General features: G+C 41.6%; 2 long non-coding RNA genes across 2 annotated transcripts in view; one reads left to right on the top strand and one right to left on the bottom strand.

Moving 5' to 3' along the window:
* The window catches only part of LOC131307249 (uncharacterized), a 55,952-nt gene extending 54,390 nt beyond the window's left edge, over nucleotides 1-1,562 (top strand). The window contains exon 3 of the long non-coding RNA XR_009194054.1: nucleotides 1,429-1,562. This is a non-coding gene — a long non-coding RNA (uncharacterized LOC131307249). The remainder of the gene's footprint in view (nucleotides 1-1,428) is intronic.
* On the bottom strand, nucleotides 380-2,053 carry LOC131307252 (uncharacterized). Its single transcript, XR_009194059.1, has 2 exons — nucleotides 1,709-2,053; nucleotides 380-1,608 (listed from the first exon to the last, which is right to left on the bottom strand). It is a non-coding gene; the product is annotated as an uncharacterized LOC131307252 (long non-coding RNA).
* Nucleotides 2,054-12,182: the final 10,129 nt, after the last annotated feature.

Here is a 12,182-nt window from a genome sequence, read left to right as displayed (position 1 = left end):
TTATCTCACTACATCTTCGGTCACGGACTGGTGTCAATTCTCTTCGAAGTGAATCTGGCATCGCATTTCAGGTATCGACTTGTATATTAGTACATTTAGGCCATCGATTTCATCATTCCATTTACCTAATTTAATTCAGATCGATCTTCTTTGTCAGTGCTTGGATTTTTTGTTTTTGGCATTTCTTGTTATTATTGCCGGTCTTTATCAAGAAAACGATCTTTTTTAATTTTTAAGATGTACTTGTATGAGAATTTGGAAGTGTAAAAGCCCCTTGTTGATTATCTGGTGGATCATTGGCTATAGCTGATTCTCTCATAATGGAGCTGGGTGAGGTAGAAAGCTTTGATTTTTTCTTGCCAGGAGAAAAACCACTAGCCAATTCCTACTTAATAAACATCTAACACGCAATTTTGAATCTGGTTTTACTTATTGTCGGTAACACACCCTTAACAAACATTTTTCAAAGAATTAGATCCTCTAAGATCATTAACTTCAGTAGGAACCATGGGAAGGATGATAAGAATATACTGAGTAATTTATAGACCCCCACCAGTCCAGAGGGCCTCAAGACAGACACAAATGCTTACATGCAAGGGCGGTTCTAGAATTTTAGTTGAACGGTGACGTATAGAAAATATTTACAACGCAAAACTCCATATAAAACAAAGTTTTTCTTCAGTTAAAATTTTAATGGGTCCAAACGAATACCAACAAACTGTTGGGGGTGGAGAGGGGTCCGGACCCACAGAACCCATTTCAGTAATGGTCCCTGCCAGTGGGGGATGATAAAAATTAATTTTGATGCGGGGGTTGATGCTCACAGCCGTCAAGGAGGAGTGGGATTGGTAGGGAGAGATTTGGATAGGCGTTTTGTAGCTGCTCGATTTATGGCGCTGAATGCCCATTAGTTGTTGAAGCATTTGCAGCTAGGGAAGGACTTATTTTGGCATCTATGCTTGGGATTAGGAGAGCTCAATTTGAAGGCGACTCTTTGAACCTTATTCGGATGATCAAGGGTGAATTGGCTATTCATAGCGATATTGAAATTATTGTGGAGGATATTAGGAGATTGGCATGTGACTTTTGGGTTTGAGTTTAGTTTTGTTGAACTCAGCGGAAATGGTGTGACTCACTATCTAGCTAGTAGGGGTTATGGTTGTGTAGGTGTCTCCACATGGGAGTCCTATCCACCAGATTGGCTATATCTACGCCTTTGTATAAGGATGGATATCTCTTTGATGTTTTTCTTCTTACCATTTATCTATGAATCGGTTATCTTGTTGGTAAAAAAAAAAGAGTGCAATTTACAAATTGATGTGTTTTATCATTTCTTTCACTTCCAATAACACACAGATTCCTCTTTCTTTCTTAATTGTATCTTCAGAAGTTACTAGAAAGATTCATCTACAAACATTGTTTCTTCAGCCCAAAGGAGCTGAGCGCCCAAGAAGTCCAAGTGCTTTGACAAGAGTCTTTCTAAACCTCACAACATCAATATTAAAATCCTGCTTGATAAGGTACACAGCAACCTCATACCCTTTCGAGGTTATGGATTCCGGATCAACAATGACAGGGTGATCTTTGCCATAAAGAGAGATGAGAGAGCTTTCCTCTGATTCAATTTTGTAATCTATGTAATTCAAGCCCATTCCTAGAGCTGGAATGCCAAAGTGTTCGATATCCAATCTATGCCCAGTCCCATCACTTGCACCAGGACAGCCCCTTCCGGCAAGAAGACAGCATTTGTAAGCCCAGTACCGTGGGCACCAACCAGTATGCTGCACGAGTTTACCATCTCCACAAATTTGTCCATATTGGTCATCATATCAGGCTGTGTGACGACAACTCTGAAGCCCAATGCCTTCATCAAGGTCACCATCTCATCTTCGTTCATAAAGACACTTGACTTTTTGCGGGACATAAGTATCAACGTGGGTTTTTCAGTCTGTGACGCCTGTGATGAATCTTGTATCTTTAGGTTGTAAGAATATCTGAGAAATTTCTTGAAATTGAGCATGGAGTAACCTTTGGGAATTTCCGCTGTCTTAATGGCAAGATGGTCGTACACGTGGTAGTGACGCCCGACAACTGCTCCCGGAAAGCAATGCACACTTACATTTGCTGCTGGACTAATGACTTCATACCTTGACAAATGGGAGAAAATTTTCTTATATTTACCCATGGACTGAAGTCTGAAATTGGTGACCATCAAGAGGCGAGATTGGAAGTGGCGACTAGTGAGGAACAAAGGAATGATTAATTCGGTGAATTCATGGAATATGTTGTACACGTGGTAGTCTTTTCATGAGAAAATGCATGCGATGTTGTTCTTCTGTGCGACTCCCGCCCGAATGCGTTTTCTTCCCTGCCATTTCCAAGCAACTAGTAAAAGTGCACGTGCATCGATAATTTACTACGAAACTGCATGTATTGGGGTTTGCCTTGACTTTGATTAGACAATGAATAGTGTGTTCACAACTACAGGATCAGTTGATGTGAGTTTAAGTTTGCCTAGACACCTATGTATAAAAGGGGGAAAAAATTATATCTGACTTTGACCAAGTACCTTGGAGCAGGAAACTTTCGCAACCGTAGAGAATATATTCTGGGAAGGGTCAAGATAATCTTCGAAGCCTTTTGGAATTCAAAACAGGTTCAAGCATATATGTATTATGTTTGGACCAAAAATAGTTTCGAAACAAGGTTAATTTGTGAGATAATCCCTTTGAGGTCATATAAACATTGGTATCAACTAATCGTACGCTTGCACAATCTGTAAAGAATCCCCATAACCAGAGGCATGTAGAGCACCACCCTCGCGTCTTCTGCCTGCAAAACTGATTGCACCACCTCAACTTTCCACTGGCACGTTACCGGATCAATCAAGTCATGACCCGCATCTCCCTTCCCTCCGTTGATACCCCCAGCGGTATATATCTCCCCTTATTTGGAATCCACGGATCAGTTGCCACTCACACCCTCCTGTCGTTACCCACTCTCCACCGCACTCCATCCAACAGAACATCTCTCCAATCTAAAACACTATGCCAAGTCCAGGATGGATTGGCGCCCAGGTTTGCATCCAAAAACGAAGAGTGCGGGAAATATTTAGATTTCACAATCTGTGAATTCATTTCACCCAGTCCCATGAAACAAAACTTACCTACTTCGACACCATTTTTTGGATTCATTGCACGCCCCACAATCTCCATCCTCCATGGCGGGACTGAACCAACTGACTCTTTTTGACATGAACAAAACTTCCAATCTTGGCCAGCTCTAGAAATTCGGATGGAATAATTGAGCGATTGCCGCTACGGCTTGAGAATTAGGCGCCTATAATGATGGTTTGGAACTCAAAGTCTGTTGGCGAAGCGGCAGTTGGCTTTGAGTCTTTAATAATCAGTAGATTGGAAGGGTTGTGTTTTTTCGGTGGGCTCGTCTTTAATAGTCAGTACATTGGAAGGTTGTATCTTTTCGGTTTAGGATGGGAAGGTTGCCTTCATTAGTCGTAGAATTGCCTTCAATAGTCGTGTTATCGTGTATGCTCCGAACTTGCGTGAATAAACTTGGGCCAGGTGTGTTAATAATTAGGCTTGGTAGGGACATTTTCAGAACTTTTAAAAGTAGAAAACAGGTGATGACTTTCTGAGGAACAGTCCGGATCCAACGAGGGATCCCGCACGGTCTTACCATACAGGACTCTTCTTTCCCGATCAAATTGCAACGATCCGAGCCGTTCAAAGTGATCAGAACGTGATTTTAAGAGTACTAGAGAGAAATCAACAAAAAAATGATAGGGAAGGACTTGATCTGAACAGTTTTCTATTGAACGGTTCAGTAAAAAACTGCTAGGATCAAGCTCTTCTCCATCATTTTTTTTGCTGATTTCTCGGGGCTACCCTTAAAATCACGTTCTGCACACTTTGAGTGCCTCGGATCCTTGCAATTCGATCGGAAAAGGAGAGTCCCGCATGGCAAGACCGTGCGGGATCCCTCATTGGATCCTAGGTGTTCTGAGGAAATCCCGTGGGAACCAATAAGAGTGCAAAAATGGAACCAATTCCACAGTAAGTTGTTAATGTTTTTGGTACGGTAATGAATCAATTAGAACTAAGTAAAAGATAAGGCATTTTGTCGAACAGCTTTGGCACATAGTGTATAACAATGGCATTCAACAAGTTTAATAACTTAAAGGAACATCTTAAGAGTACCCTGGAGTCTCAACTTCTATGGTGGAAGTATGAACAACATATGACGTCGATGCTTCTATTGCCCTTTTCCTTTATAAAACAATCCCAAGTTCACCCCAATTTGAGGTGAAAGTACATAAACACCCCTTCAACTATCATTCTTTCTCGTAAACACCCCCTCACATTTTAAAGCGCCCATGAAGACCCCCTCACCTATTGCTGTTACCCAAGATACACCCTTTCGTCTCAAAACTGTTTGCTGGGAGGTCACATATCAGCAAATTGGGTATTTTTTGGACAAAAATGCCCTTTGATAATCCATAGTCCGCCATTGTCGCCACCACAATCTACAATCCACCACTGACTTCACCACATCCACCATTGTCGCCACTATAATCCCAAACCACCGCCAGGCACCAATCACCACCACCAACCCCCCCACACTCGGTCTCCAACAGTCACAACTATCACAAACTACAAATCACCAATTTCAGAAATCCCCAAAATCAAACCCTAACCCCAATTTCAAAAATCTCTGAAATCACTAAGTCAAACAAGAAAACTCCAGGCGAGGAATGTCGTTCGATTGACTCGATTTTGTGTGGCTGTCGGCGACGTCGGCAATTGTCGAACGAGGAGCAATGGCTTCTCTGAATCTTTCTCTCGCTTGCATAGAGATTATATAACTATTCACCGTTTATTATGATTCATTGAGTATAGTAATCAAAGGATTGACTATGGAAATGGAACAAATCCTTACGATTTTTGCAGCCATTGATCTATCAAGCAACAGACCCCCTCGTAGCAGGCATGGGCGGCGCTGGTGTTGTTCCAAAACTTGCTCCAGATCTCCTCCCTGCTGCTACTCAAGCTCCCCACCTCCGCCCCGAAAACCAGCACCGACACCGTGGTTAATGTAAATGCCGTGGTTGATGAGGTAATGGTAGCCCAGCTTGGCATACTTGAGGTCACCGCTGGACGAAGTCCAGCAAGCGTCTCCGGACGTGGATGGAGAAGGTGAGGGAGCCCAGGTTTGGGCCCAAGGACTCAATGACTCGCTTGTTTACTATCTTGGTGGATAGCATGTCCTGTTCTCCCCCCAATCACCCTCCTCCTCCTCCTCCTCCTTTTTCTCTCTCTCTCTCTCTCTCTCTCTCTCTCTCTCTCTCTCTGGAGCAATGGTGTAAATAATTTCAAAATTTTTTAAAATAATTTTCCTTTAAAGGCATAATAGAAAAGGGTATCTTAGTCATTTTCTTCATTCTGTTAACAGAGTAAGCATTTTTTTTTATTTCCAGTAGTTGAGGGGGTCTCTATGAGTGCTTTTAAATGTGAGGGGGTGTTTACGAGAAAGAATGATAATTGAAGGGGTGTTTATGTACTTTCACCTCAATTTGATTCCTCTGAAAGATTGGAAGAACTTGATGCATGGTTAGGAACACACACACACACACAGAGGAGAGAGAGAGAGAGAGAGAGAGAGAGAGAGTTGCAATGCTCTCACAGGAGTCGGCAATCGATGTCCTCTCCTCTTGATGCAAAGGAAGAGAGGGCTTTTCTTTTGCGTTTAGTAGCCGCTGCTTCCGGTGTAGTGTTTCATTAGAAAGAAATGCTCCATGGGCTGCCGCTTTCCAATAGCGGGGAACTCTTATGGGTTCTGCGGGAAATAAAAGTGTGGGAAACACTTTATACCCTGGGTTGTATTGTGTCGAGTGGGAAGAGGTGTAGGACAAGGCTGGTATTAGTTGCAAGTGTTGGGGGCATTTGTGGAAAGCAAAAAGGAGAAAACAACTTCGTACATTTAAAAAAAGTAGTATATAGATATACAACAAAGATTGATTATGGCAAACGTATCAATTTTCTCATTCAAAGAATCTTCTCACGTCTTCCATTCTATCTCGGAGAGAATAAATAGCCAATTCACTCACCATTTCTATTTCAGTTGAACGTGTCCCATTTTCGGGAGATGCTTCGGTTCTACCATCTTTTTGGGGACACCGTAATTTTTGGACATAATGAAATTATTAGAAGCATAACAAAAACCAATTAAATGTATAACCAAGGCATAACAAAAAAGTGAGATATCTATAGAATGAGTCATTGGTCCAGTGAAAAAAAGGACAGGTGGGGTTTTGATACAGTTCTAGAGGTTATTGCTATGCCTTTTTGGGGTTATTGGTTATGGCCTTATGTGGTATTATTATTCTTCTTGTACTTTTGGTTTTAGTTATGCCTTTTATGGTTTTTGTTATGCTTTTCAATTGTTTCCATTATGCCCATGTTGTTATGACTCACATGTACGTTATGCCATTTAATGGTTTAGTTATACCTAATTTGGGTTTAGTTATACCCGTTTGGCCAATGTTACGCCATTAAATTCACATGTTGTGCCTTTTTGGATTTCTTGTTTTGCCATTTTGAGGTTTTGTTACGCCAATTTGTTGACCTGTTGGGGATACCGGTTTGACCGGTCAGTTTTGGTCAACTTGCATGCCTGGCTAAATCTCATCCGTCGGATTGGGGAGTTCTGGTTATGCTTTGTAATGGTTCTATTTATGCCTTGTTATGGTTTGGTTATGTTTGTAATGGGTTTTGGTTATGCTCCTTATAGTTTTGTTATGCCAAAAGTTACGATGTCTCCAAAAGGAGGGTAGACAACGAAGTATTTCCCTTTTCTTTTTGATTACTTTGAAATGAGAAGATTATTCTCATTTCCAAACACGTATGGATTCAATCACATTAGCAAAACAAAAAAGAAAATTAAGGTCCTTTTCAAAAAACATATTTTTCCAAGTTGAAATTTGCTCATTAAGAATCTTAGTTAAAGGTAGCAAATCCAAGAGGTGGATGAACAAAATGGGACTCTCGATCCGACTTTTTTTTTCCTGGTAACTAGTTCATGCCATGTTTTGGTTTTTTAACAGGTGAAACCGTAGAAGCTCCTCATTTTAAAGTACTATTCTCTTCACTGTTAGTGGCCAACTGGGCACCACACCAAGTTTTCTCGTTCTAGACAAGTAGGAAAAAGATTTCTTCTGCAGATTTAGTACCTATAAATCAGGTGTTACTTCCATCACTGCATGCACAAGACACATCAACACATATTCAAGTCTTATGAGTTGTATTTCATTGGAAGGAGCGGTTCCGAAAACCAATATATATCACATTACATTTGTTCTTCAATTCTAGAAAATTCTCAATAGTGAGTCCAATCTATGCCATTATCACGGAGGATACCAATAAATGAAAGCCTATTCATTCATCAGGCCAAGCTTTTGGTCTCACTAACTATGTCTGTTGGAACTATGGCTCATATGTTGAAGTATGAGAGGTACCGAGGAGTTCTAGGAATAGGCGTGTTGGATGTCACCGAGAGAAGTCGAAAAAGGACTGCTAGTGAATGCGGTAGGGCTACTGGGGTTTTCTGTATCCCTACGGATGGGACTAGCTGTGAACCAAGGATATGGGTAGGGCTACAAGAGATATCTATAGGGCTACTGGATAGGCTTCAGATTATGGTTTGAATAGTGCGGGTATATAAGACTCTATTGTAAAACCCTAAAAACTATGACTGTGATCATCAATAAGAAAAGGCTGCTCTCTCACTCCCGTGGACATACTCGGTTTTGGGGAACCATGTATATCTCTGTATTGATTCTTTACTGTTTATACTCGCAAATCGTTTGCGTGTGTGTGACGATCCTAACAAGTGGTATCAAAGCTTCAGGCTATTTCGGATCACACGGAAGAACGATGTCGACGAGTTCATCTGTTACAAAGTTTGATGTGATGAAGTTCGATGGAACTTCAAATTTCGGATTGTGGCAACAGAGAGTAAAAGATCTGTTAGTGCAGCAGGGATTGTATAAGGGGTTGAAGTTGAAACCAAAGGCCATGTCTAACGACGATTGGGAAGAACTCCAGATGAAGGCAGTGAGTACGATTCGTTTGGGTCTTGCAGACGAAGTTATGTATCATGTGATTGGTGATGAATCGCCGGCTGGGGTCTGGGGTAAACTGGAGAGCAGGTATATGTCAAAGTCTTTGACCAACAAACTGTTCCTGAAGCAGAAACTATTCGGGTTGAAGATGATTGAGGGTTCTGACCTTATTCAACATATTAATACGTTCAATCAGATTGTTAGCGACCTACAAAGGATTGACGTGATGTTCGACGAGGAAGACCAGGCGCTGATGTTGCTTTGTTCTCTTTCGGTTTCTCTGGAGAATCTGGTTACGACTCTACTCTAAGGGAAAGAAACCCTAGAACTAGAGGAAGTTACTGCAGCTTTGCTTGCATTTAACCAACGTAAGCAACAGACTGAGGCTATTCAAGGTGAAGGGCTGATGGTGGCGAAAGGATACGAGGAACGTGGTAGAAAATCAGAGAAAGGTAAAGCAGGAGTGCGCGGGGGGTCGAAGTCAAGGGGCAGGACTCCTGAGCCGAAGGAGTTGAAGTGTTACAAGTGCCATGAGGTGGGACACTCACTACAAGAAATTTAGGATCTCCCAACGGTTTTTTAGCAACGGTTAAAAAAACCGTTGGAATACATGGTGTATAGTAATGGATAACAAAACGTTACTAGAAACAGGGTTTATAGGAACGGTTTTCATGTGACCGTTAGTAGATTACAACACTATAGCAACGGTTTTCATTAACCGTTGCTAAAACTGGACTATAGCAACGGTTTTCATTAACCGTTGCTAAAAACTGACCTTTGGCAACGATTTTCAATAACCGTTACTATAAACTGGTCTATAGCATCGGTTTTCATTAACCGTTAGTAGAAACCGGATTTAAAAAAAAAAGAATTAAAAAAAACCGGTTAGTATAGTATAAATATTAAAAGGTGTATAATTTTTCACAAGTTATAGGCTAGCATAGTTGGTTCGCGCACGCGCGCGCACACACGAGGTCGGAGGTTCGATTCTCAGGAGGAGCAAGAATATTTCGCCCGCCACGCGGGCGCCACGTGGGCTTGGGCGCAATGTAGGCTGCCACACGGGTGCCACGTCAGCGCCACGCGGGCAACATGTGGCTGCCACGTCAGCGCCATGCGGAGGCTTACGTCACACAGTGGTTGGTTTTTAAAAAAATGAAAATTGCCTTTAGCAACGGTTATAACCGTTGCTAATGAAACCGTTGGTAAAAAAAAATTTGTACCAACTCTCGTCAAAACCGTTGCTATACCTCTATAGCAACGGATATATTGCAACGGTTTGGCCGAACCATTGGTATAGCCTAAACGGGTCTCTACCAACGGTTTTTGGGTTTTTTGGCAACGCTTTCGACCGTTGCTATAGAATGATTTTCTTGTAGTGACTTCAAGAAAGACTGTCGTTACAGGAAGAAGAATAAGGGAAATGGAATGGAAAGTAAAGCTGGATCATCAACCTCTACAAACATAGTAGAGCAGGAATCACATGATGGTGATATGCTTTCGATTTCAGCAACTTCGGATCACCTGGCAGACTCATGGATTCTGGATTCAACATGTTCGTTTCGTGTGATGCCTAACAGGGAATGGTTTGACACCTACAGGTCAGTAAATTGTGGTAATGTTCGAATGGGTAATGATGCATCATGTCAAGTCATTGGAATAGGCACAATTAAGATCAGGATGTTTGATGGTGTTGTGAGAACCTTAGGTGATGTTAGGCATGTTCTAGATTTGAGGAAAATTTTGATTTCGTTAGGAACCTTAGACTCTAATGGCTTTGAGTATAAAACAGGAGGTGGATTCATGAAGGTAACGAAGGGTGCTTTGGTGATTATGAAGGGTACTAAGATTGTTGGTAATATCTATTGTTTGATAGGAAGTACAGTTGTAGGTGGAGTTGCTACTGCCACCACAATTGAGGATACTGATGATACTTTCTTGTGGCATATGCGGTTGGGACATATGGGGGAACGTGGGATGCTAGAGTACATAAGAAGGACCTGCTGAAAGGAGTGAAATCGTGCAAGTTAGATTTTTGCAAGTTTTGTGTTCTGGGAAAACAGTGTAGAGTGCAGTTCAAGCAATCTTTGAACAGAACGAAAGGGATTCTTGACTACATACATTCAGACGTTTGGGGGCCAGTGAGGGTAGCTTCTAAAGGAGGATCTCTGTATTTTGTGACCTTTATTGATGATTTTTCGAGAAAAGTCTGGGTGTACTTCATGAGACTCAAGTCTGAAATTTTTGAGAAATTCAGGGTGTGGAAAGCTGAAATGGAAAACCAGACAGGGAAATAGATTAAGTGCCTCAGAACAGATAATGGAAAAGAGTTTAAGAATGGGCCTTTTCTGAAGTTTTGTAAGGAGCATGGGATTCTGTGACACTTTACAATTCGAAAGACACCTCAACAGAATGGGGTGGCAAAAAGGATGAACAGAACCATAGCAGAAAGAGCACTGTGTATTAGGTTGAATGCAGGGCTTCCAAAGGTTTTTTGGGCAGAGGCAGTGAGTATGGCATGTTTCATTATCAATAGGCCGCCGAGTACTGCTCTGGGTGGAAAGGTAGTAGAAGAGGTGTGGACAGAAAAGGAGGTAGACTATTTAGTCCTGAAGATCTTTGGGTGTCTAGCCTATGTTCATATTCCCAGTGATGAGAGGTCAAAGCTTGATGCAAAGTCCAAACAATGTATCTTTCTTGGATATGAGAAAGGGGTTAAGGGATACAAGCTTTGGGATCCAAAATCAAAGAAAGTAGTATTCAGTAGGGATGTGGTATTTGATAAGGCTTTTATGGTCAAGGCACATCAAGATGTTCAGAAAACTGAGACAGGGGAAAATAGTAGCAAGCAACAGAGCGTACAGATTGAGCTGGAGAGTGTTGACACAGGCTTGCAGCCAGTGGAACAGCTTGATCAGCAACAACAAGAAAGTATAGCCACAAGGAGACCTGATAAGCACCCGAGAATGTAATGTACGGTGCGCTAGTGTCTAGTTTTAGTTTAATTTAAGTACTAATTAGTTATTGTTAACGATGTTTGCTTGTAGAGTGTTCTAGTTCTGTTTTGTAGGTGAATTGCCAAATAAAGGAATTTTTAAGGCTAAGGCATGACTTAGGCCAAGGCAGAAGCAAAACAGCTCAGGCAGAGCCAAGGCAGAAGTTACCCAGCCAAGGCAGAGCAAAATTGGCAAGGCAAGGCAAGATCAGGCGAGGCAAGGAAGGCCAATCGCTGGAGATAACAGCCTCGGCATCTATGGGATATAATCCTTTACATCGATGCCGAGCCCCTTAGCACCCCAGTTCCTTACCTACCTCGGCATCGATGGGATGTATGAGCTTACATCGATGCCGACCACCTTAGCAATGCAGCTTAAGCCCATTGCCATCGATGCCGAGGGCCTTAGGGGCGAATCTTCAGAGCATCTCGCAGTATATTCTGCGCGTGGAGCCCCGGAGTATAAAATGCATGTCATCATTTTTGTACAAACAAGTAGAATAGATTGAGTAGTACAACTTTTAGATCTAGAATAGATTTTGAATCTCTTTGCATTGTTCTTGAGTGTTCTTCATTTTCAGCTTTGAATATTTTAATTTCTGCCTTTGGTTGTTAGTTTTTGATATTGTCGCTTTAATTAAAGTTGTTGCTTTACTCCCAATCTATCTTAATCTCTAGTTTATTTCAAGTCTTGTTATATCATTATGTTAAGTAGATTTTCACTTGCTCCTATCTCAATAGATATGGGTGAGTAGTTTTCCAAGGTTAGGTCATGGGGTGATTAGCACCTCATGGCTCATGTAGAATTGCGTTTTTCACCATAAAGTTTAAACCTTTTGGTTTCGATCATTGATGTGGGGTTCGGGTTTATTTGTTAAATCGCTAAGGTGTTAATCTCCTTGATCATGTGTAGGTAGGAGCATTGCCTACCTACCACACATGATACTTGGATCTCTGACGCACGAGGCATTTGCTAAATAAATTCTACAGCTAACTTGGTGATCGAACCATTCTATTTTCCGATTCGGTAACCTTAATTGTGTATCCTGA

The sequence above is a fragment of the Rhododendron vialii genome, chromosome 11a (genome assembly GCF_030253575.1).
Source record: "Rhododendron vialii isolate Sample 1 chromosome 11a, ASM3025357v1".
In the NCBI taxonomy this organism is placed as follows: Eukaryota; Viridiplantae; Streptophyta; class Magnoliopsida; order Ericales; family Ericaceae; genus Rhododendron; species Rhododendron vialii.
The sequence above is the reverse complement of the archived record's forward strand: the minus strand, read 5'-3'. Positions and strand labels throughout refer to the sequence as shown.